Source organism: Cornus florida, unplaced genomic scaffold (genome assembly GCF_030987335.1).
Source record: "Cornus florida cultivar Cherokee Brave unplaced genomic scaffold, ASM3098733v1 CherokeeBrave_3.0.0_Hap2_Chr06, whole genome shotgun sequence".
Classification (NCBI taxonomy): Eukaryota; Viridiplantae; Streptophyta; class Magnoliopsida; order Cornales; family Cornaceae; genus Cornus; species Cornus florida.
In genome coordinates, this window is record NW_026775576.1 from 76,136,705 (window position 1) to 76,160,615 (window position 23,911).

The 23,911-nt window shown below is 33.8% G+C and overlaps 1 long non-coding RNA gene across 3 annotated transcripts; it reads right to left on the bottom strand.

The window, feature by feature from the left end:
- Positions 1-15,931: 15,931 nt before the first annotated feature.
- LOC132312146 (uncharacterized) lies at positions 15,932-20,400 on the bottom strand. 3 transcript variants are annotated; one of them, XR_009483199.1, is made up of 6 exons: positions 20,052-20,400; positions 17,642-19,190; positions 16,611-17,550; positions 16,467-16,518; positions 16,325-16,386; positions 15,932-16,218 (listed from the first exon to the last, which is right to left on the bottom strand). It is a non-coding gene; the product is annotated as an uncharacterized LOC132312146 (long non-coding RNA). The 3 variants fall into 3 exon arrangements; XR_009483200.1 differs by lacking the exon at positions 17,642-19,190; XR_009483198.1 differs by having other exon boundaries at positions 16,611-19,190.
- Between the last annotated feature and the right edge of the window lie 3,511 nt (positions 20,401-23,911).

Genomic DNA, 23,911 nt, shown 5'->3' on the forward strand with positions numbered 1-23,911 from the left:
ATTTTGCAAATTATTATTATTATAATTTTTTTCATTAACAAAAAACGCAACCCTCTTTACTCTTTTTTTTATAAACAAATTATGAGTCGAACTAATACAAGTATCAATTCTGACTTGTTCTATATATATTTGATATAGCAATATATATAATAGAGTTTACAAGATTTTCTAATTTTTGCCACACAATTGCACAAATTAATTGGCACCACCCACACATTATATACACACACACACACACACACACACACACATGTTTATGTAATCTCCTAAATGTAATTCGAAACTAGTTTAGATTAACAACAATGTTAATTCAATTAAATGTACGTTAGAAAATGAAAGTGTTCTTTTTAGATACATTGGATGAGACCTGAGTTTAACTTAATTTTTAGAGCCTCAAGCTCCTCCATCTCATCAAATTATATACGCCTGTAGATTACATAACACAATTTTTTAAAATTAAGTAGGACTCTAGATGATACATGCAGAGTACAATTTTATTGTTAGGATTTTTAACATATAATATTGGAGAGTTTCTAGATATTTGTGGTACATAAATTTTTAGATGAGTAAAATTGTGTAAAGTGGTAGATATTTAAGTGAAGATTTCTAGATGAAAGATCTTAACTATATATCTTCAGACATTCTGATTATTTATTAGGGAGAAAGACATCTATAAATAGATGCTTCATATGTAGTATTCAAATTATAGGAATAAAAAGAATATTATATAATATATATATTTTTTATTAATAGTAAGTATTCTCCTCTCTCAAAGTCCTAGTAGATTTCACCAAGAGTGCATTCGCTCGAGATTTTTTTTTTTATGGTGAGAAATTAGATTTAGGGTATGTTCTTTTTAATAACATTAGTGAATTATACTGTACAACTACTATCAACTACCCACCACTTTAGACAAACTATTCTAATAGGCCATAAGCAAGTAACATGGAGCTAAGTAAACCTATGGTAAAAAATCAGTCGATAAATAGTTAAATATAATAAAATTAGTCCTATGTTATTTGTGGGAGATTAGACCTAAATTCAAATAAAACAACTTACGCTTCATATTCGCCCGGAGTTCGCTCCCAGAAATATAGCCATCCCTGCCCCCTCACGTCAATCCCAAGAGCCTCTTATCCATTCTCATTCAATCGCGGCGAGGGAGCAAGTCAAAATAGAAAAACTCACATTGGGTTTAGGGGTAATCAGGCTCGAACTGATGACTTCCACCACGTCAAGGTGGCACTCTACCGTTGAGTTATATCCCTTCCCTGCCCCCATCGAGAAATAAAACTGACTAATCCTAAGACAAATGACCGAAACATGCCACTGAAAGACTCTACTGAGACAAAGATGGGCTGTCAAGAACGTAGAGGAGGTAGGATGGGCAGTTGGTCAGATCTAGTATGGATCGTACATGGACGGTAGTTGGAGTCGGCGGCTCTCCTAGGGTTCCCTCATCTGGGATCCCTGGGGAAGAGGATCAAGTTGGCCCTTGCGAACAGCTTGATGTACTATCTCCGTTCAACCCTTTGAGCGAAATGCGGCAAAAGGAAGGACCAACTTACAAAAATTAATATAAATTATAGTTTTTGTTTAATGATTAAAATTCATTATTTTTCCTCTTTCACTCGTCTTGTGAGAGAAAAATATAAAGTATATTTTTAAAAAATTTAATTACATAATTACCACTCTCACTTATTATTTATAGAAATTGAGAATCCTATTTACTTGATAAAACAACTAATTGGAAGGAAGTGTGACATTGTTGTCTCAATAATATTTGGTATATGCATGGATCAAACCTGACTTCAACATAGATATCCTAGTTTTCAACCAGAATTATGTTTGGTATATATAAATCTCCTCTCAACTTTCCGAATAGGGTGGATTATTTGGGACAAGTTAGTTTTCTTCTTATTTTGTTTGGATCTGGATTGCCCATAATCACTTAAATTATTGAAGGGAGGTAATATCCCCACTACACTTTTTCTACAGCCTCCACTTGCTTTTTCTTCTAAATAAATTAACAAAAAAATCTCTAAACTAATTAATACACAATCTCTTATTTTAAAATACCATAACTATTATTTATACTATAAATTTTAATATATTTTACCTTATTTATTTTGTTTAGTATTATTTTTTTTTAATACTATCAAAATTGATAATTTACTTTTGTGTATTATACTTATTTATTATTATTATTTTTTTGTTCTTTGTTGTTTTTGTACTTTTATTTTTGAGTCATGTCGAAAGAGATAATTTATAAACTTTTTTTTTTTGGTCCCAAAAGATAAATTTTTTCAACAAATTAACTGGTTTTTAGTTATTTTTTATTTATTTTTTTCAAAAGAGATAATTTATTAGGTTTTTTGTGTCAAAAGGAAGAATTTATTCAATGGAAATAACTATTTTTTTTTTTTTTTTTTTTTTTTGATTGGGGCCTGTAAAAGAGATCGAAAATATTAAAGATGGGAAAGGAAGGGAGAGACTAATCATATTTAGAAAGGTAGTTGTGTAATTTGAAAATATATAATTGTTCACTTGTGAAGTTAGGGTTAAAAGAATTATTTTGCTTTAAATTGGAGTGTAAACGAATAAAAGTAGAGTACTCACCTACGGATGGCAGAATACCCCCCCCCCCCCCCCCCCCCCGGGACCCGTTTAAAATGGTTATGGGAATGGTTAAATGGTTTTGGAGTAGGGATGGAAATTAGGATCGAAAACCCGCATAGTTATGGGGTAAGGAGATGAGGAAATGTCACCCCGCCCCGCCTTGTTTATAGTAATAAATTATAATTTTGTGTTTATACTTTATTTTGTATTCAATAATAGGAGGTATATATTAAAAAAATGGGTTAATTTCACCGACACTCCCTTAGGTTTGGCCAAATATCACTCTGAAACAACTTTCGAAAATTACTATCACCCATACTGCAAATGTTTGTTCCGTTTTTCACTCACACCCCAACCGTTACATGCAGAGTTCTGACACCATGTAAATTAACTAAAATATCTTTTGACTTTGTCAAAATGATTCTTTGACCTACAAAACTATATTAAATGACTAAATTATCCCTAAATGTTTTTCAATTTTCAATTATATTATATTATATATTTATATATATAAATGGAAAAGCTATTGTACAAAACTACCCCCACCAAAATCTGCCACCTCATAAAAATTATGGGTGTTTATGTAATTTTAAAAACCAAACCACTCATCTCTCACACACATTTCTCTTTTCCCTTCACATTGTCTGCAAACCCTTTGACCCACGCCGGAGGCGGAGGTTGGGGAGATTAGATAATCCAATTGTGAATTAAAAAAAAATAATAATAATAAAAAAAAAAAAAAAAAAAAACACCAATTAAGTAATTAATCTCTCGTACACAAACCAATCAATCACAAACTAATTCAATAAAAGAAAAAATTGAGACCATTCATTAACAAATTTGAAACCATTGCAAACAGAGCCTATCGCTTAGCCGGCATTGTCCCAAATCTTGGCCGTCTGAAATTCCACTCCAATCGTGGCCTTGGAGTGCGAGCGTAACATGACAAGAGATTCATTTGGCTGGCAGTGTCCCAAATCTGGGCCTAACCTTCTCTCCTTCTTCATGTGAATATATATATATATGACTATGTGTATGTATATATAGATAAAGGAGAGGTTGTGGATCGGAGATCAAACAGTAAGGAATGACGTCGCGAAGAGAGAAAAAGGTGAAGGCGTCACCATCGAGGATCTGATACCAGAGGTCTGATAACGGGGTTGGGATGGTAGTGGTAGCAGTGTCGATGTAAGGGGTGGTGGTGGCCCCGTCGACTGCGATTTTGATGATGTCGATGTCGATTTGGGTTTTTGTTTGTGGGAATGATTGTTTCAGGTAAAACCTAGTCGGAATTGTTGCTGGTCTTCATCATCTTTGGAGTAGTTCTGTCGCCGTCATCGCCGTCGTCGCCGTTGTTGGTGCAAGGCCACCGAGCCTATTTGTGTGTGTGTGTGTGTGTGTGTGTGTATATATATATATATATATATATATATATATATACATATATATTTAAGAGAGAGAAACTGTTGGGGGCAATTTTGTCTTTTGAAATTTGTTGATATTTTAGTTTAAAATGAATTTTAAAAATAAAGGTAGATTTGTCTTTTCGCACGTTTTTAAAGGTTTTAGTGACGGAAAAGTAAAATTGGACCTAAGTGTGAGTAATTTTCGAAAGTTGTTTCAGAGTGATATTTGGCCAAACCTGAAGGAGTGTTAGTGAAATTAACCCTAAATAAATTCTAATTGATTCTATTTCAATCACTAAATATCTTTTTGTATTATTCTTATTTTAAATTTTTTTATGTATTATTGTGTTGTTCTTATAATAATATCAAGTTTAAAATTCCAGTTGAGAAGTTAAATTTTGTTTTCATTGGCATGAGAAAAAAGAATTATTACCATTATGAAAGTACTCTACAAAATCTATCATTGCCCCGCTCTGCCTCACCCCACCTCTCCCAATCACATTTAATAAACAGTTTACGGGCAAAAATAGGACTAGTTATACTAAACGGGGACGGGGAAGACATTTCCCTCCTCGTTGCCATTCCCAGCTCGCCTCTAATTATTGACCAACTACCAAAAGAAGCAATTTATTTAGCCTACTTAAATTCTTTATAAACTACCTACATTGTGCTATGAGTATATTGTTTCTTCAAAATGCCTTTTTCGCTCCTATCCTTAGGAGGTTTCTCCTCTCCTTAGGAGATTTCTCTGTTAGTCAGAGTGGATTCTTCTGGATCCGATTCAATTGCATCATTTCGATTTTTTGCCTAATCTCTTTTCTCTTTGATTTCTTGTCTACTCTATCCTCTCTTGGGTTGCTTTTGTGTTTTCTTTTGGATCCTTTATCTTTGGCATGTTGTGCGGTTTTGGGGAAACCGTATTTTTATGTTTGGTGTTAAGGTTTTTTTGCTGGATTTGTGTGGTGCAAGTTATTGGTTGTTTGGGTGCAGTCTTTTGGGGTGTTGTTCAATTTCTTTGGGGCTGCTTTGCTTTCGATCTTGTATATCATCATGTCTGTTGCTTGTGGATTTTATCGATTCCGAATAACCCTTGGTAAATTGCTTATCTTTTGGAAGATTTGGTGGTGCACTATACCTTTGATTAATCTTTTTGCTTATGCATATCTGTTTTTCTTTGTCTGTGGAAATATTATATTCTCTTTTTGTGGGCTTGTTTTGTTGTTATCTGAGTGTTCATATGGTTTGTTCCTTTTCTATTTTGGGTTTTGTGTGTGTTGGGCTATGTAGGCGCTCTTGCGTACTCCAGATCATGGATTCCGACGGCCATAGTGTTTATCGCTAGGGCTTGATCTGTTGGATTGGGCCTTTTTAGAGCTTGTCCTTAAGGGTGTTTTTGAGTTTGGTGCATGAATGTCTTGTCGATCCTTTGGATGCTCTGTATCCGGGGGCGGATCGGCGTGCTCGGCTCCATATCCAGGAATCTGATGGCCGTTGTGGGTTCAGTTCCGCGGTTGTCGACTCATCGGTGTGTTGACTTTTGCGGTTGGGATTTGGTTCATCGGCTGGGGTAGGCATGACGTCATGGCTGATGTCTTGGAAGCGTCATCTAGAAGATTTTCTTTGAGTGTTTGGTGGGCCAAGGCCACGTGCGGTCTGGAGCTCTGTGTTTGGCGGTGCTATTACACTCATTTTTTGGCACGTTTATTAATTTGGTGTCTTCCAATCTCTTTATGACTTGTGAGGCTAGGGTTGCATAGTATATTCTTTATGCTTTTTCTACTAATGTCATGGTTAGACCTTTTAAACCTGCTTTGTTTAAGCTTTGGGCTCTTAGGTCACTTCTCACTTGGTTTATTGTTCGTGCTAAGATTAGTTTAGTAGGGGAGAAAAAACACAAAGCTGCGATTGGTGGTGCATTATGTCAATCGAATGCAATGGGATCTTATAGTGATGTGGTTTGTCCTCCTTCTGATTCTTATGGAAAGTCAGGCGCACAAATGGGGATTCATATCATTCTGAATCATCTAAGTCTTTTACCACTCATTTGGCCCTTCTTGTGGGTACAAGCCCATTGTTACTGACACCTTTTACAGCTCTAGGTTGTTATTAAGGTTGATGCCTTGAACGTGCTGGGTGTTGGGCTTGTTTGGGGAATAACTGTCTTTTGGTTTTGGTTGTGGTTCTGTGTTTTGATAGTTATTTTGGTTCTTGCCTGTGTAGATGCCGTTTGGCTGTTTTTTTGCCAGGGTAAAAAAAAATTCTTTATAAACTCAAATAGCCAAAGAAAAACCTTTGAAAATTAGCTTTGCCAATTTTTCTTATTCATTCCATGGCTAGCTGCTCATGTATTTCAAATTATCCCAGCCCATGGGCCATCATATAACCTTATAAGCCCAACTATCATAAGTATCAATCCTGACATATTTTACATATGTGATATAACCATGATAGAATTTATAAGTTTTGTAACTTTGCAGTGAATTTATGTCTAAATCCAAGACACATTTTTTTTAATCGCATACGACCCATTTAATATTGTTTTTTCTTTGAAATGTGTGAAGACCCATTTATTTATACATTCCATCCATACCAAAATAAAATTTATCCATAAAAAAAATAGAATCCAATATTCTCATTTAAATAAGATATAATTGTGATGCCCCTGGATTTCCGAATTCGGGTTGGTCAGGCCCACGTCCGAATACCCGAAGATATAAAAAACAAATCGGCAATAAACAAACACAGATTACAAAAGGATAAATAAAATGCTGAAAAGAAATTAAAATGATAATCCAATAATAAAATCTCAGAATAAATTTTCATTAATTAATAAACTCTTCTGATACAACTGATCCTCCGAAATATACAACTCGGGAATCCATACTATGTGGACCTCTAGAAAAACCAAACTGAAACCTGAAACATAAACAAATCTCCTAAGTAGAATCGGAAGAATGAAATAGACCGATCCCTGCTCAGCACGATCAACCTCTATTCCTAACGAACACTTGAAAAATAATGGTGGGTCAGACCCACAAACAAGTTCTATTCTATTACAATCCAAACATAGATTCGATACACGTATACATCCTAATCAATCCAACAATAACTAATAGTCTGTATATATATATAAATGCACACTAAATGAACCTCACTAGACTATAGGGTTGCCTCAACCTGAATAGTAGGCGTCATACAAAACGCACATATAGTGGGCATGAGTACCTAGACCTACCAGGGCACGTAACTATACTATATCTAGCTACTCATCCCTGACGATATACGCGCCCTAACCACTGATCCTGAGACTCAAGCTCATATTGTAATACCCCTAATTTAAAAAGGGATATAATTAGAATTTTACTGTTTATTTTATTATTATTATTTTTGGGAGCTTACGTGGCTATGTGTTGATGTGTTTATTTAATTTAATTAATTATTGATTTGCATTTATTATTTGCGATTTGAATTACTTAGATGGTTTTAATTACGTTATGTGAATTATTTGAATTATTTAAATTGTTAATTGTATTGTTCTATTTCTTTTTCCACTATGGTAAGATTAGGTTAGGGTTTTAGTGTTATTATCACCCTCAATTATGCAGCCGACGTTGGTATAATATAGGTTGGTCTATGGGCCGGATAAATCATTTAGGGTTTAATGGAACCTAGAATTGGTGGTCTATAAATATACCAGTGATGTTCTGCCTAGGGTTGAGGGTTATATTCACGATATAGAAAAGGCAGAAGTAATTTGGGAGAAGTCTGGGAAGCAATAGAGAGGGAAGAGACAAAGAGGGTTGGCCGGAGACTTTAGGACGATATCGGTGTAAGGCAAGTTCTAATCCTATCTCTATTCCTTAGACTTGTGTTCTTTGCATGTTTAATTCAACTCCAGGAGTAAATAAGAATCAACCTTAAACTGGATTACATGTCTCTGTTATATTTCACTGAAGCTAGCCATGAGTTATACTACTTGTTTTATGGTTTTACGTATATCAACACATAAAATAATTCACGAAACGGGATGTATGATGCATGTGAATTAATATACAAGGAATTAAATTAGCTTGTAACATTGGAAAGTATTAATTTTAGGAAAAATTACATATAAATGGAGTCAAAGTTCCATATTTACTTAGAGACTGAGTTAAAGTTCCATATTTCTCTAAAATGGATTGCTGAGGTGGCACATGATTTTTTACTGTTTAGAAAATTGTGGTGCCTAAAATGCCCTTCCCTAACAAAAAAGTAGTACCTTCAATTCAAAAAAGTAGTACCTTCAGTTCAAAAAAGTAGTACCTTCGGAGAAAAAGTAGTACCTTCGCAGGTGTTTAAAAAATATGGTACCTGGACGCCAAAAAGTAGTACCTTCAGTTCAAAAAAGTAGTACCTTCGAAGAAAAAGTAGTACCTTCGCGGAAGGGTATTTTAGGCACCACAATTTCTAAACAGTAAAAAACCATGTGCCACTTCAGCAATCCATTTTAGAGAAATATGGAACTTTGACTCAGCCTCTAAGTAAATATGAAACTTTGACTCCATTTATATGTAATTTTCCCTTAATTTTAAACTGTTTGCATGTTTAGGATCGTTTGCAACTGTATACATTTTTCATGTTTTGTATTGGCTTGTTTTACTTCGTTCTTGAATTTTTCTGTCCTAATTAGGATGGATTTAAGATTAAAGGATTTAACATATCTGGGGCATTGGAACTTAATTTTAATCAGTAGAAATCATTAGAGTTAAGGACTGATCAAACAAGACGTCACCGGAGAAGATATAGTTGACGAGATGAAGCAGAGAGGAGGGGAGAAGTTGGAGGCGACTCCAAAAGGTTTTGGAGCCGGCTCAAAGTAACTTGGAGCCGGCTCCAAGTGGTTTTGGAGCCGGCTCCATCTAGGTTGGAGGCGGCTCCAACTTGTTTGGAGCAGCCTCTTTTCAGTTCTTCAGTTTCCTGAGTTTTTGGGCGACTGTTTGGGCTGTGGTGCTCAGATTTTGGGATTTTTAAGTTCTGGCAGGAGCTATATTGAGGTGTTTTGACATGATCTAAGTTCATATTATAACTTTCAAGAGTTGATTACTGAGTATTAAAACACCATTGTTCAGGGTGATACAGAACATAAGTCGGAATATGAAAATCCGGATATTGTCATTGGAGATGAAGAGTTTAATCGCTTAAAAAACTAATTTAGCAGATTACTATGGATGGTTACAATATGTTAATCATGGAACAGTGGTAGGAACAAGTATGTTTAAGTTTTAAATTACTGCTAGCTACGGATTAACTGACATATAGATTTAACTCGTTTCAGTTTTTGAGCATAAAGACATGTTAAGTCGATTGTTGTTTTGATGTCGTATTTAATTCCAATTGTTGTTTTTAAACCATTGGGATGCTATTTGGTATTAAGAAGACCCTTAGGATCAGTTTTAGAAACCAATTGAAGGGTAGAAAGTGGCCGGGGTCGAAACAGATCATCGGAAACGAAGAAGGAAGCGGACCAGTGGGCTTCCCCCTCTTGGAGGCGGCTCCAAAATATTTTGGAAGCGGCTCCAAGCACTTTAAGCCTGCTCCAAAATTTTTTGGAGCCGGCTCAATGTTGGTTTGAGCCTGCTCTATTTTTTTTTAGAGCAGGCTCTTTCCATTTTAATGCATACTGTAGGTTTTCAGCTACTGTTTGGGCACTTGGGGTTTCTGAACAGTTTTAAAACTTTAATGGGGTTTTCAATAATTATTTTAGGATGAAATTAAGGTCTTATATTGCATAAAATACCCTCTTTATATTAATAGAATTAACAGTACGCTATTTGACAACTTTGCGTGTGGTTAACGGCTGGAAGGAGATTTACTGATTAGTTTTAATCTGACAGTTTAGGGTGCTATAAAATGATTCTAAATTTATTTTAAATGCACTATGAAGTCTTTTAATTAATAAATTGGACTTGTGGCATAGGGTGTGGTTCTGTGCTAAAAGATAAAACAGAAGATAAGTATACAACTTAGTATGCTGTTACAGGATGGAAGGAATTAAATTGCTTAAATTAATTTAGTGATTTATTGGACTATAATATGATTATAGAACTTATTTTAAATACATGATAGAGTCATTGTTATATTAAATTGGAACTATGCATGTTCTGGATGTTAATTGTTAGAATATTAAATTCTTTGATGCAATTATATGGATTAATATTGGATTTTAATTGCGAGATTTTTAATCTTCTTTCTGCAATTATTTGGATTTTGGTTTTGGATTGTAAATTGCTAAACTGTTATGTATCGGTTGTAATTTACATGGTTTTGGACTTAAATTGCTGAAATACTAAACACTCTTCTGCAATGGTAGGAATATTTGGTTTTGGACTGTAAATTACTGGCTTATTATTTATTGTAATTTACACGGATATGGAGGATTGTATGCACCGGTATGGGACGGTGACATACTAGGTATGGTTTAGCTCAAAGCGCTAATTCCTACCTTATGGATGTTAATTGGTGAACAGTTTTACCTGTTCTATCAATTATATGGATTTTGTGGATTGTATGCGCCGGTATGGGACGGTGGCATACTAGGGACCGACTGATTCAAAATACTCAGTCCAACCTATTTTGGAATAAGGGCACGGGTTATTAAATAAAATCCTCTTTATATTTACGAGTCGGTGTGGTTGAATACGCCGAACGACTTACTGGATTTATTGTGGATGGTTAGGAACGGAGTTTAAATATAGTTTTATGATACCGCGATGTGAGCTTGAGTCTCAGCGTCGACGGTTAGGGTGCATATATGCAATAGGATGCGTAGCTGGCTGTGAGGGTTGAGGTATACCCTATTTAGGTTTAGGTACTCATGCCCACCTATGGGTGCGTTTTCGCATGTTACCTTCTATTCAGGTTGAGACCCTCTTCATAGCCCAGTGAGAGTCCTGTAGTGTGAATATACATACGTACGGACTATTAGCTATGGTTGAGTTGGTTAGAATGTATATGCGTATCGAGTCTCTACTTGGATTGTAGTAGATTAGAACTTGTTCGTGGGCCAGACCCACTACTATTTTTCAGGTACTCATCAGTTCCAGACTTAGACTTGTTCGTGCTGAGCAAAGACGGTCACTCACTCTACCGACGACGTAGGAGTTTTCCTCATGGTTTAGCATTGGATTTCTTTTCAGTTGTTCATTTTTCAATATTGGATTTTTAGTAGGGGTCCACGAGTTAGATTCCCGAGTTGTATTAGAAGTGGAGAAGAAGTTAGATGTATCAAACTAGTTCTTATTTATAAAATTTTTATTTCTGAGGATTTTCAATAAAGGATATTCGTTTTAGTTTTTTTTCAGCAAAATTTTTATTCGTTCCTATTATATTAATTATATTCTGTGTTCGTTAATTGCTAATTGATTTGATATCCTCGGGTAATCGGGCGTGGGCCTTGCCAACCCGTATCCGAGAATCCGGGGGTATCACACATATCATGGCACCATAACTATATATAAAAAATCCATCCTATCCAGTATAAATTAATCCTCTATATGTCATTCAACTTATTCAGTTGACCTGACTTGAATATAAGTAGGACTTAATATTTTAGTTAATCCATTCCCTTATACAAAATAGGTAGGATTTAACTGATAAGTTAATCTGTCCCTAGAATGCCACCGTCCCATATTGGTGCATTAAACTACATAATTCAACAATTGATGTAACATTTAAGGAAATACATCAAAGAATCCAGAAAAAACCATGATAATATGATATCAAGTTATCATAAAATAGGAATGACTTAAAAATTATTTAAGCTTCCTACATCACATATCCTACACATATTGAATCTTAAACATGCTGTTATTTTATTATACTGTCAAGTAAGCATTCATCATATACAATTTATGCTACATCTTTAATCTTAATTGTTAGAACAAATTAAAGATTAAATCCATTCATTCCTCCAAATAATCCAATAACATGCCTTGTTATATTTAAATTTGTTTAGAATTTATTTAAACTCCTATCCAGTCCTTATTTGATGTCTAGGACTCCTCCAAATCAATTAAAAATTTAATCAACGCTGTTTACAAAACTTCTCCAGGTAAGGCTCGAGGTTTTGTCCTAAATGCTCGAGCACCCTACTTCAGGCTCGAGTATCCTATTTCAAGCTCGAGCTTTTCACTTAATTGCTCGAGATTTCCTTCTCAGGTTCGAGCTTTACATCCAATTGCTCAAGCTTTACATCCATGGCTCGAGCTTTGCCTCTAAGGCTCGAGTACTGTATCAACGACTTGAACAATTTACGCAACTCAACCCAGAATTTTACTGTGAATTCATTCCTTATTTGTTTTAGGAATCCTAGGCATGTTTCCACGTTCCATCAATCCACATATATGAAAATTACATAATTTGAACATGTAAAAATTCATAAAAGAAATCAAATCAAATCCGTGAATTTTACCATTCATACTATAAGAACAAATATGAACTAAATTCAGAAACCTATGTTCTAATCCAATTAACATGCGTAATTGTTTAATTTTATATGATTAAAAATCCTGAAACCTCCTAGGCATGTATAGAAACACGAATCAAAGGGAGAGAGACAGAAGAAGAACTTGCCTTAAACTTTCGGATCGAAAGTTAAACTTCTTCTTCCTTGAGTGTTTCAGTATTTCAGTATTTATTTATTAATATATAAAAAAAGAGTTTTTATAAACAAAAAATTACATAAAAATTATTTAAAGAGTTTAATTCAAATTACAAATTACCTAGTAAAATTTATAAAAATTAATTTAAAGAGTTTAATTCAAATTACAAATTACCTAATAAAATTCATTTTTCTTGTCCCACATTAGTTTTAAGTAAAAAAGATTACATAGAAGCCTCTTATAAAACTATAGAGCAAAAAGGTTTTCTCCTCCTTCCTTCCTCTTCCTCCTTCTCTCTCTAACTCTCTCTCTCTAGAATATTATGTGATATATTTCTAACCCCCTTTTTACAACCTATTGCTATATATTTATAAGCCAAATAAAATAACCCTAATCATTTTTCCAATACAAGTCAACTTAAAATATATATATATATATATATATATATATATATATATATAAAACGTAAAATATGATACGTACATAATTTATGTACATCCTTAATAAATAAATAAATTATATACATTCCATTATTTATTAACACATTATCTAGTAATACTTAAGTTACTATAATATTAAAAGGTAACTTAAAATATAATGCGTATAAAATCTATGTATTCTTATTATATAAATATATATAATATATACATCAGATTGAATATTAATACCCAAGTTACCATAAAAGTAATTAATAAATTATTTTTCCTTTTATATATGTATATAATATATATCTATATATACATACACAACTATCTATGGGTAATTATTCATACCCATCCAACATCCTATCCAAGTAGTCCATAGGACCTAATTGGTTGGCCCATTACTACTAAACAAAACCATAAAATAAAATAAAATATTTAATCATTTAATTTATAATTAATCAAATACATCATTTAAGTACATTATCTAATTAAACAAATAAAACAAATAACACTTAGATAAAATACAAATAACACATAGACAAATAGCCAATTAATCAAGTAACACATAATTCAATTAAACACATAAGTAATTAGTCAAATAATCAATTAAATAATTAAAAATGCCATAAAAATAAATAAATAAATACCGAGACTATCATTTTAAAATTAGGGGTATTACAATAATTATAGGCAATACTTACGTCCTCACTAGTGAGGATCCAGAGCATACCGATCGCTGAGGTGGACCAATAATAAATGACCATGTCATCTTTAATTACCAAATCAAAAATGGTGAGTAGATACTCATTTACTAAATCAGAGATATTAATTTAATTACCATTTTTGATTTGGTAATTAAAATAAAACGTGTCTATTTATAATTAGTCATGATCAGTATGGCGTGGATCGTCACTAGTGACTAGTGAGGACATAAGTATTGTCTATATATAAATTACATCAATTTTTCTAAAATAGAATTATCAAAAGTTCATTGTTATATAAATTTAAAATATATCTGAAAAAAGGAAAATATAAAATATTAAATGATCTAAAAAAGATGAACCATTATATTAAAACAGGGAAAAGAAATCTATAGCTCCAAATATATTAGTGTCTCTTTAATTACATCAGTTATAGAATAATGGACCGATCAAAAAATTATATGAGAGGGACAACAAGATATATATATATATATCTATATCTATATATATATTCTTTCAAGCTATCATATTAAATTATTATATATATATATATATATATATATATATATATATTCTTTCAAGCTATCATATTAAATAAAAGAATTTAACATTAATTTATATTATTATTTAGTATAATTACAAATGTCCTCGACCATTTTCTCTCTTTTTATTGTGTCTCGCTTTATAGATACTTTATTCAACCTATTGTGCATATACAAGATGAGCATGTAAATAAATTGCCTGCCATGTGTCTATTATTCCATTAACTTTAATGGAAACAATACCTGAGGAAAAAAAAAAAGAAGTAAATTTCAGGTAGATATGAAGATATTTTTTCGCTCACATGGAAACATTTTCTAGTAATGATAAAAACATTTTTATAAAAAAAGAAAAAAATTATTTAATATAAAATAGTCTTATAATTTCCTTAGACTAATTCTTTTATTTAATTAAAAAAAATTTGAAACAAAAAGTTATACCAACAACTATGTTAAAAATCCCAAAGGGTTAGCCTAGTGGAACTTGGGTGTTTACTAACATCGCCGTCTAGGGTTCGATTCCCATTAAGAGCTTACGACAACTTGGGCACCCCTCCGCCTTACCTGATCCGAAGTGGAGAGACGCCTTTCCTATATACTCGGAGATTAGTCTTAGATATAAAATTTGAAGCTGCCAATTCTTTGAAACCAAAGTGACTTGATTCATATGTATACAAAGCCCGACCCGTTTATCATAACCCAACTCAATAGAATAGCCCGACCTATTGCACTCGGAAAATAGATCTGGTAAACGAAACCTTTTGACTTTCCCTTGATAAAACTTTTTAACTGTCTTATATTCAATCTTTACAAAGATCTATCAAATTAGATAGATATATCATTATAACCATTCCAATAACACTGCCAATTACAATTATTAATTCCTTATTTAATCAACCCAATTTAACCAAATAGATTTAGAAAATCTTTATCCTCTGTACATAATTTTTTATAGGGCTAAATGCTCTGACTCCCCCCGAAGTTTCCATTTATTGCTCCCATATTAAACCTCAGCCATTTTTGCTATAACACCCCCTTCAGGTTTGGTTTAACTTGCTCTGACACTCCCTCCTAATAGTTGACCATTAATCAAGTCAAAAGTCAACTAAATTAATAACATTAAATGCCTAAATTACCCTCTTTTGTTTCAAGTACCAATTTTATCCTTAATTAATTAGACATTTATACCCCTCACTTATTATTACTTAAATATTTGAATTATTCCTTAATTAATTGGACCTTTATATCCCTCATGTGTTATTACTTACATATTTGAATTTCCCTCCATAAAAATTACAGATCTTGGCACCCGCCCTCTTTCTATGTTTTTATTTCTCATATTTCCCTAGTTTAACTGTTTAAGGCAATTATTTTGCTTTAACTTGTGCTTGCTAGCTTAATTGTTTGGTCACCGTTGTAACCGTTGTAGTAATGAATTACTATTTTTGAAAGCTTGTTCCCTATATTTGTAAATTCAATAAAACATATTTAGATAAAATTACTAAATAAAGCCACTCACATCACAATGTAAACGTTATTACATATTTATTTGAATATAATTTCATAAACCCACGTAACAAAAGCCCATTCAACAACTGTAACTTGAGATTCCAACATAATCCATTATTTCTCATTACAATCATTTCAATCCATAAAAATAATACAAATAGCCTGCCACCATAAACATCCATGCAGTTTTATTAGATGTTCAACTGCAAATATGGAATGCCAAAAAAACGATATCCAACGGAAATCCAAGTGGGGTTTAAATAAAAAATAACATGTTCTAACTATCCAACAAAAATCCAAATTGGATTGAAATAAAAAATCACTATGTTCAACATTTCCAACCATCCAACAAAAATCTAAGCAAGGTTGAACTCGAGAACCTGCAAACATGAAGAAAAAAAAACTAATAAACAACCAACTTTATTAATGGAACAAATAATAATGCGTAGGAATTAACCATGTTGAATAACTTATTGTGAAAGTTACCTTTTGATGTCCTACTAGCTTGAGTAGGAAATGAAGAACCAGGATCACTTGTTACTTGCTGACTACAAAGAAGAAAAGGAAATCCAATAAAATTATGCACATAAAATGCAAAACAAAAAAAAAGTTTCAAAGTCCAACTTACTGAGATTTCCCTTCTTAAATTTCCCCTTTGATGACTTGTTCCTTCTTCACTACTTTAAATGGTGAAAGTTACAGAATTAACAACCAAATTGAAACCAAAAAAGAAAAAGAAAAAAAGAAACTGAGAAAAAATAATACAACTTACATGTCTGTTCACTACTCTTCCTTGTTGCCCACTGCCAACTGGTGCTCCCTTGCATGTTCTTTGGTTGTGTCAATGGATACCACAAATACTGCATCTTAAATTGCATGATCTTTTCAATGGAGCTGCTTCATCAACTTCCCTTATCCTATTTTTCTTACGTTTTCCGGTAGCCTTCTATGGGGTGGTGACAATACTGGATTACACTCCACCTCTGGCCAATCACTTTTATCATGCATTGGATGTATCATTTTTCCATATGCACTCAAATACATTTCCTTTGTAAAATACCTATCCACAAAGTCCTCAAACTTATACCTTTTGAAAGCAATACAAGCTGCAACATGCTTACAAGGAATCCCAGTTAGCTCCCAAACCCTGCAACAACATGTCCAAGTGTTTAATTCACTATATATTTTCTCTCAGGTTATACCACCTCAAATTCATCACCTCCGGCATGGCTGGGATTACAAAACCTAGACTTATCTATTGCATTATTCAATATTTCAAGCATCTTTGGGGTAATGTTAGATTTCCATGTTGTGGCCTTCTGAAACCTCTTTTGCATCCTGTACATCAACTTTGACCTTACACTGTCCACTAGGGTAAGAATTGGTTGTTCCCTTAATTTCCCTAACCAGCTGTTGAAAGACTCAACAAAGTTGCTAGTGACATGATCAGCCCTTGCATAACCATAGTATTTATGCCTTGCCCAAAGCTCCAAAGGGTGATTCATCAACCACGTATATGCTATCTTATTAACCACTCTAATTTCATTCATTGCAATCTTGAATTCCCTTTCAGTGTAAGCCCTAGCTGCAGCCCAGAATTGCTTCCTAAATTTTAACCCTGGAAACTTACACTTGTAGTTGTTGAAAATATGTCTGCACCATCTTCTATGGATGTAACCATTGAAAATGTTATTAAGTGCGGGCTCTATTCCCTAAAAAGAAAAATAATTCAAATTGTTAAAGCATGTACAACAGATTGAAACAATTGAAAAAATATAGTTAAAATAGTCTAAAACACAGGACCTTTTGACCATCTGTTATGAAGGTCCAAACCCTGTTTTGATGATTTGCAACACCAATAACATCCTTTAAACAATCCAGGAAGAACTCCTAAGCCTCTTTGGTCTCGGCCTCACAAATGCATCTTGCGATGGGGAACACCCCATTGTTTCCATTAAGAGCAATGACAGAAAGCAAAATCCCATTAGCCATACCTTTCAAGTGGCAGCCATCTAACCCAATGAATGGTCTACAACCAAGCTTAAACCCTTTATCGAGTGCAGCAATTGACATAAAAAATCTCTTAAAGCAATTGACATGGGGCGGGATCAAGTGCCTTTCCAACTTGGTCACACTTCCTGGGTTAGTTAGTCTCAATTCCTCAGAATAATTCGGAAGTTTTGCATATGACTCTGACTGAGACCCAAAGTTTAGTATTGCAGCTTTTTTCTTAGCCCTATAGCATGTCCATAACCCAACTAAAGCACCCCATTTCTTTTTTCACCTCATCATGCATACTATCCTCTGCCATATTTGGATTAAGTCTAAGCTGCTCCTTCATCTTTGAACAAATCCAACCACCTTTAGCATCAGGATTTTTTTCTTGCCTCACACATGTATGTTTAGGTCCAACCCTCCTCACTATGTATGTAATACTATTTGTAATAGGGGTTGCCCTAATCATCCACTTACAACCCTGACAACCACAATGTGCAACTACCCTACACTTTTCATTCTTGTCTCTCACTAACTTGAACCCCTCTTGAATAGCAAAATCTTTCAAAATATCTCTGAAATGGTTAACATCATCAAACACGACCCCTTTTTAATTCTATCTTCCCAGCATCTGTCCTCACAAATATTTCACCTTTAAGACTCATATCTTCAACATCATTCATTACCTCATCATCGCTTAACTGGGCATACCCCCTACTATCATCAAAGTTGTAATCTGACAACTCACTACCATCTTCCTCATTGAAGTCCTCATTAATATATTGTACATTGTCATCAAAATCATAATCCATATCATCCCCCACATGGACTTCATCAACATTTGCAATTTCATTGTACTGTTCACCATCACTACTACAATACCCACTGTAACACTCGTTCTCACTCTAATCAGGATCACTATCAGTATCATTCTGAGAGGCAGATTGCACACTACCAGTTGGTGTAGGGGTAGGTGTTGGTGTTGGTGTTGGTGTAGGAGTAGGTGCCGGTGTTGGGGTAGGTCTATCAGTTCCAGTTACACCACTACCTCCACCAAAAGAACATATTGGATTGTCACAAATTGAACCCTCAATGAATACTTCAATATCCCTAATCCCTCTATGCATTTCAAACATCGTTGACAAATCTCTATCATATTTCATTAGCATTCTATCCCTTATACCAGGGATACCACAATACGTGTCCAAGGTGATGCCAAATGTAAGGCTACCAATGAATGACAATGTACAAACATCCTTTAATAAATCCTAGCAACAGCACGTGACTGGGTCTACATCACCTATTACTACCACTTGACAACCATAATTCACAAGAATGTCACGCATCTTCTCCAACCCTAATTGAACAAATTTAAATAATAAGAAGCACTTCAATTTAATAAAGTCAAGTTTAGAAAATTTATCAACTAATCAAAATAGTACCTTTATATACAACAATCAAAAGAAAAAAATTATACAAACAATATCCTTTGGGTAAATCTTTTGTTGTGGAAATTTTCCTTGAAACAGTATATAGTTGTGGAGGAGAAAAATAATAATAAATAAAAGACGACCCAGTTCTCTGAAAGATGTTTTTTTTTTTTTTTTTTTTGGTGTTTGAAACTCCCAACAAAGACTTTGCTCTCCGATGTTGTACTGAATATGATTTGTTAGTCTATGACTAGAATTCTTATCTATTTCCCTTTAAAGCTATCAATATCAAAAGGGTTGTTGAAGATTCTTATTCCACTTATTCAAGCAAATCTTGCTCTCTTGATAATATAAAAAATAACCCAAAATAGCATCTTAGAAATAATTTATAGATGAATAAGATATAATAAAAATTGTCAAAGAAAGCATTTTGTAAAGCCATTCCAAAAAAAAAAAACACACCTTTAGGTTTTGTATATTTTATATGAATTATAAGAATTTTATTAGCATACTAACTTCAATAAATTTTGGAACTTGTTGTTTAGCTTGGAGGTCCTTACATCCCCCTTTCAACTGGAAGAAGAGATGGTAGGAAGAGCAGGACAGATGTGCTTGAGCAATACCTCCCAGACCACAATGAGAGTATCTTTGTTGTCCTTGAGAAGTTTGGGTAAATCTTTGGTTGTGGAAAATTTACTTGAAACAACATATAGTTGTAGAGGAGAAAAAAAATAATAAATAAACGACGAAGAGAGAGATGATATATAGTTCGGAGAAGATGAACTAACTTGTGCGATTTTCCTCAGCGATTCAGAAGACAAACTCTCTGTAATTTCTCCAGTGGAGGAACTGGCGGCAGTGATGCTACTCGAGACTGGAAAAGGAGAGTGGGACTGTCGGAGGATTGCAGAGTTCAGATACCCAGAAATCACCATCAAAATTGCAGACAAACTTTGTTTACAAAGAAGGGAATGATATGGAGATTAATACAGTTAGGGTTTTTGAGATTGATAGAGAAATAAGATAAAGGGAGATAAGATGGAGTCTTGGCCTTTAATTCCTGAGATGAAAAGTGTAAGTTGCAGAGATTACAAAGGAAAGGGTGAGATAGAGATGGAGGTAGAGAGAGGTAGTGACAACAAAAGAAAGATGGGTTTTAGGGTTTGTTTAATCAAATCAATTATAAGGGTAGTTTTGTGATTTCATATTTTATCCATACATGTTAGTAGTGACATCAGCTTGAGTGTTAAATTAAACATGGGTATAACAGTAAATTCAAATTTTTTGTGAAAAAATTGACGTCCGTCAAATCGTGTAGGGGGTGTCAGAGCAAAAATGGCTGAGGTTTAATATAGGAGCAATAAATAGAAACCTCAGGAGTGTCAGAGCATTTAGTCCTTTTTTTATATTTTTATTATGAGAAGGCTCTCTTGATATCATTACTTTATAACATACTTATAAATCTAAATCAAACCGTAAACAAACATCCCCTGCACATATTACATACCTATATATATATAGACATAAATGTATAGTACGCCGATCATGGTGTGAAAGGATCAAATCTCCTATCTAGAAACCTCAGACATCCCACACCTTTGAATTTGTACTTGATGAATATGAAAAAGATGGAGCAGATCAAAGAGAGAGTGTCCATATTCAACTGGATTGGATCCTCTTCAATGTGATGTGTCTTAAAAAAAATAAGTTGTGATTTTTAGTGAACTTTTCAACATTTTTGTATGTTATATTAGAAACATGAACTAGAGATAGATCTTGTTGCATATTCAACCTAATAAATTCGCGGATTAACTAATTTATTTTATTCCACTAGCTTTTGACCCACATATAAAGATAAGCCACCTCAAATCCATTTATAGTTAGGCGTGTTTGACCCGTTGGTTTGTGACATATAATTTATTGCTCATGTATCATGAGTGCACCAAAATATGTGAGAAAATTTTAAAATAAAAAATTTAGAGTTTGATTAAAGAAAGAGAATGTTTTTTTAGTGTGATAAAAAGAATTTAAAAAATAAAAAAGGAAAAGAAACAAAGGATTTCAGAGATTTTAGAAAAATGATAATTTTAAGATGCCATTTTGTAAAATTTTATAAATTATAAATATATATGTAAAAAAATTGATGAGAACGCATATACTTATGTTGGCTCTGTCGTGTTGCCACGCGTATAGTCTTTTCAACAAAACATTTTAGAACTTTTTACTCTTATACAGAGTATTAGATAATTTCTTAATGAAAATTTTAGAACTTTATTCTAGAATTTTTGCCGCAATAGATTTATGTATAAATTGTAATCATAAATCATAAAATTATTGATTTATAAATAGGATAAGAGATCATTTATTCCACACCAATAACTATATACCACAACGTTGCAAAATGTCTAGAACTGTTACTTACGTCTTTATCGACTAAACTCAGTAAGAATCTCACCTCATTTTCTGCGTACTACAATAGAACACAATGATCGGACCTCGTTGTTCATGTACTACCATAAACGGCGTTGCACACTAACAAAATACAATGCCCTGATCTCGTTGTTTGTGAACGGCAATAGATGGTGTTGCACACTAATAGAACGCAGCACCTTAATAGAGGGCGCTGCACATCAATTTCACAAAATAAAACTTGAACGCTAAGTTTAAATACAGCAGTGACTGTCAGAGATATATTGATCTCCATACATGTTAGGTTGAGGGTCATAGAATATACCGGTCTCTATACATGTTGGGTTGAGGGCCACCACTGAATAAAATAGTGAGGCAAAATTGTATCTGTGTCGGTGTATCTTACATACCACTATCATTTTTATGGAATATCCATACTCATATCTGTTCCATGATAACCCTCAATTCACAGGCAAACTTTTTAAAATCCCGATCCCTAAGGTATTTTTTTTCTAATTTTCTCAAGTATGCAATTATTTCGTTCATCATTCATTTTTTTCATTTTTTTTTTCAAACAGGGTACTGTGCAATGCTCGGGTCTCTTAAGCTCTCTAGATCACTTGTATAACGAGTTTTTAGCTAATGACTCCCAAACCAGATAGTTTTAGGGTATTAGGTGTCAAAACTATCTCCTCTGATCAATGTCAAAGACCTCCGAAAACATGGCGTGACTCTGTATTTCCTCATTGATAAGGATCATGTAACGACCCGGTCATTTGCCTTTCTTTCATTTTTTCCTGAAATTTTACGAATGAATTTTTTTCGTTTAATTTTCTTTTTTGAGCTCTGTTTCGTGTCGCTTAGTGTCATCTCGAGTGCTTGGAATTGGTTCCTGAGACTCTTTTTCGTGGATTGACAATTTCCTTTGAGGATCGAGTCATTTTCACGTTTTTTCGTTTTTCGACACTATGCGCTATTTCGTCTTTTTCCCTATTCTGTCTTATCTCTGTTTGTCAGTTTTTGGCACAACCTCACTTCTCATGCTCGAAGTTGGTTTTTGACTTCACGTGCCTTCATCTTGAGTGGTTTCCACGAAATACGTATCTTTATTTTTGCAAGAAAGTACTCTGGTTGCTCCCGGTATCCATAGGGGCATGGATGCAAAGTTCTTTGAAATTATTTTCTTTTCTTGGGGTGTTTTTCGTAAATATCTTTTGAAGATATTTTATTTCAGGGGTTTTTAAGAAAATATTTTTGGAAAATATTTTCATTCTGGGCCATAAGTGCAGTTTTCACTTTTTAGAGGGGCCATTATGCAATTAATGAAAGTTATTGCAAAATGTCTTGTTTTGAGCTTGGATCCTCGTACGAGATTCATTTTCATATTTCGTCGAGTTGTGTACTCTTGAAATTTCCTCCTGGTCGATGTTTTCCAATTTCAGGGTTTCTGGCCCCGGTTTTCGCCAAACTTGTTTTGGGCATAACTTTCTGCTCGGGACTCGGTTTTTGACGCCGTTTCTTCCGTTATTCATATTTTATCATTTTGAATCTTTTTTGTTCACAAAGTTTTTCCATTTGAGCGAGTCTGCTCAAATTTTACTTTTTCGGACCCGACGGGGCCCGTTCGGGGCACTTTTTGAGATTTCTATAAAAGGAGGGTGAGATATTTCATTTTTCATCTTCTCCCCTCTTCATGCACGACCTGGAGCTCCCATGGCAGCCTAAGGGGTGCTGCCATCTTCTCTCTCCTCTTTTGGTTCACTTTTCCTTGATGGAAAGTCTTCGGCCTTAATGTTTGTTGTTCCCCTCGCCGTGCTCTACCTTTCCCCCTTATTAGAATTCAGTTTTGACCATTTCTTGAGTTTGGTTTTGAGGTCAAGTTATGATTTTGATGGGACTTTCATGGGGGTTATGTTCACGGCGTTGTCCCCGACAAAACCTAGTAGTTTCGTCAGATTTGGAGCCGTTCCATTTTGATGGCATTTGAGATTTTCATCTCAAATTGAGGTAGGGGATGTTTTAGGTTTAAATTCTTGTTATATAGCATGCTTGTGATGCTTATACTACTTGTTTGCATGATTAAATATAAAATCTAGAGATTTTATTATTTATTTTTCTTGTACGGGATCTAATTTTCCCGGTTGCTCATGACTTGGTTTAAACATGTAGCATGATTTTATATTGCCCCTTGATATGCTCATTGTCGTGTATTAAAATTGGTACATTTGAATAAGTATTA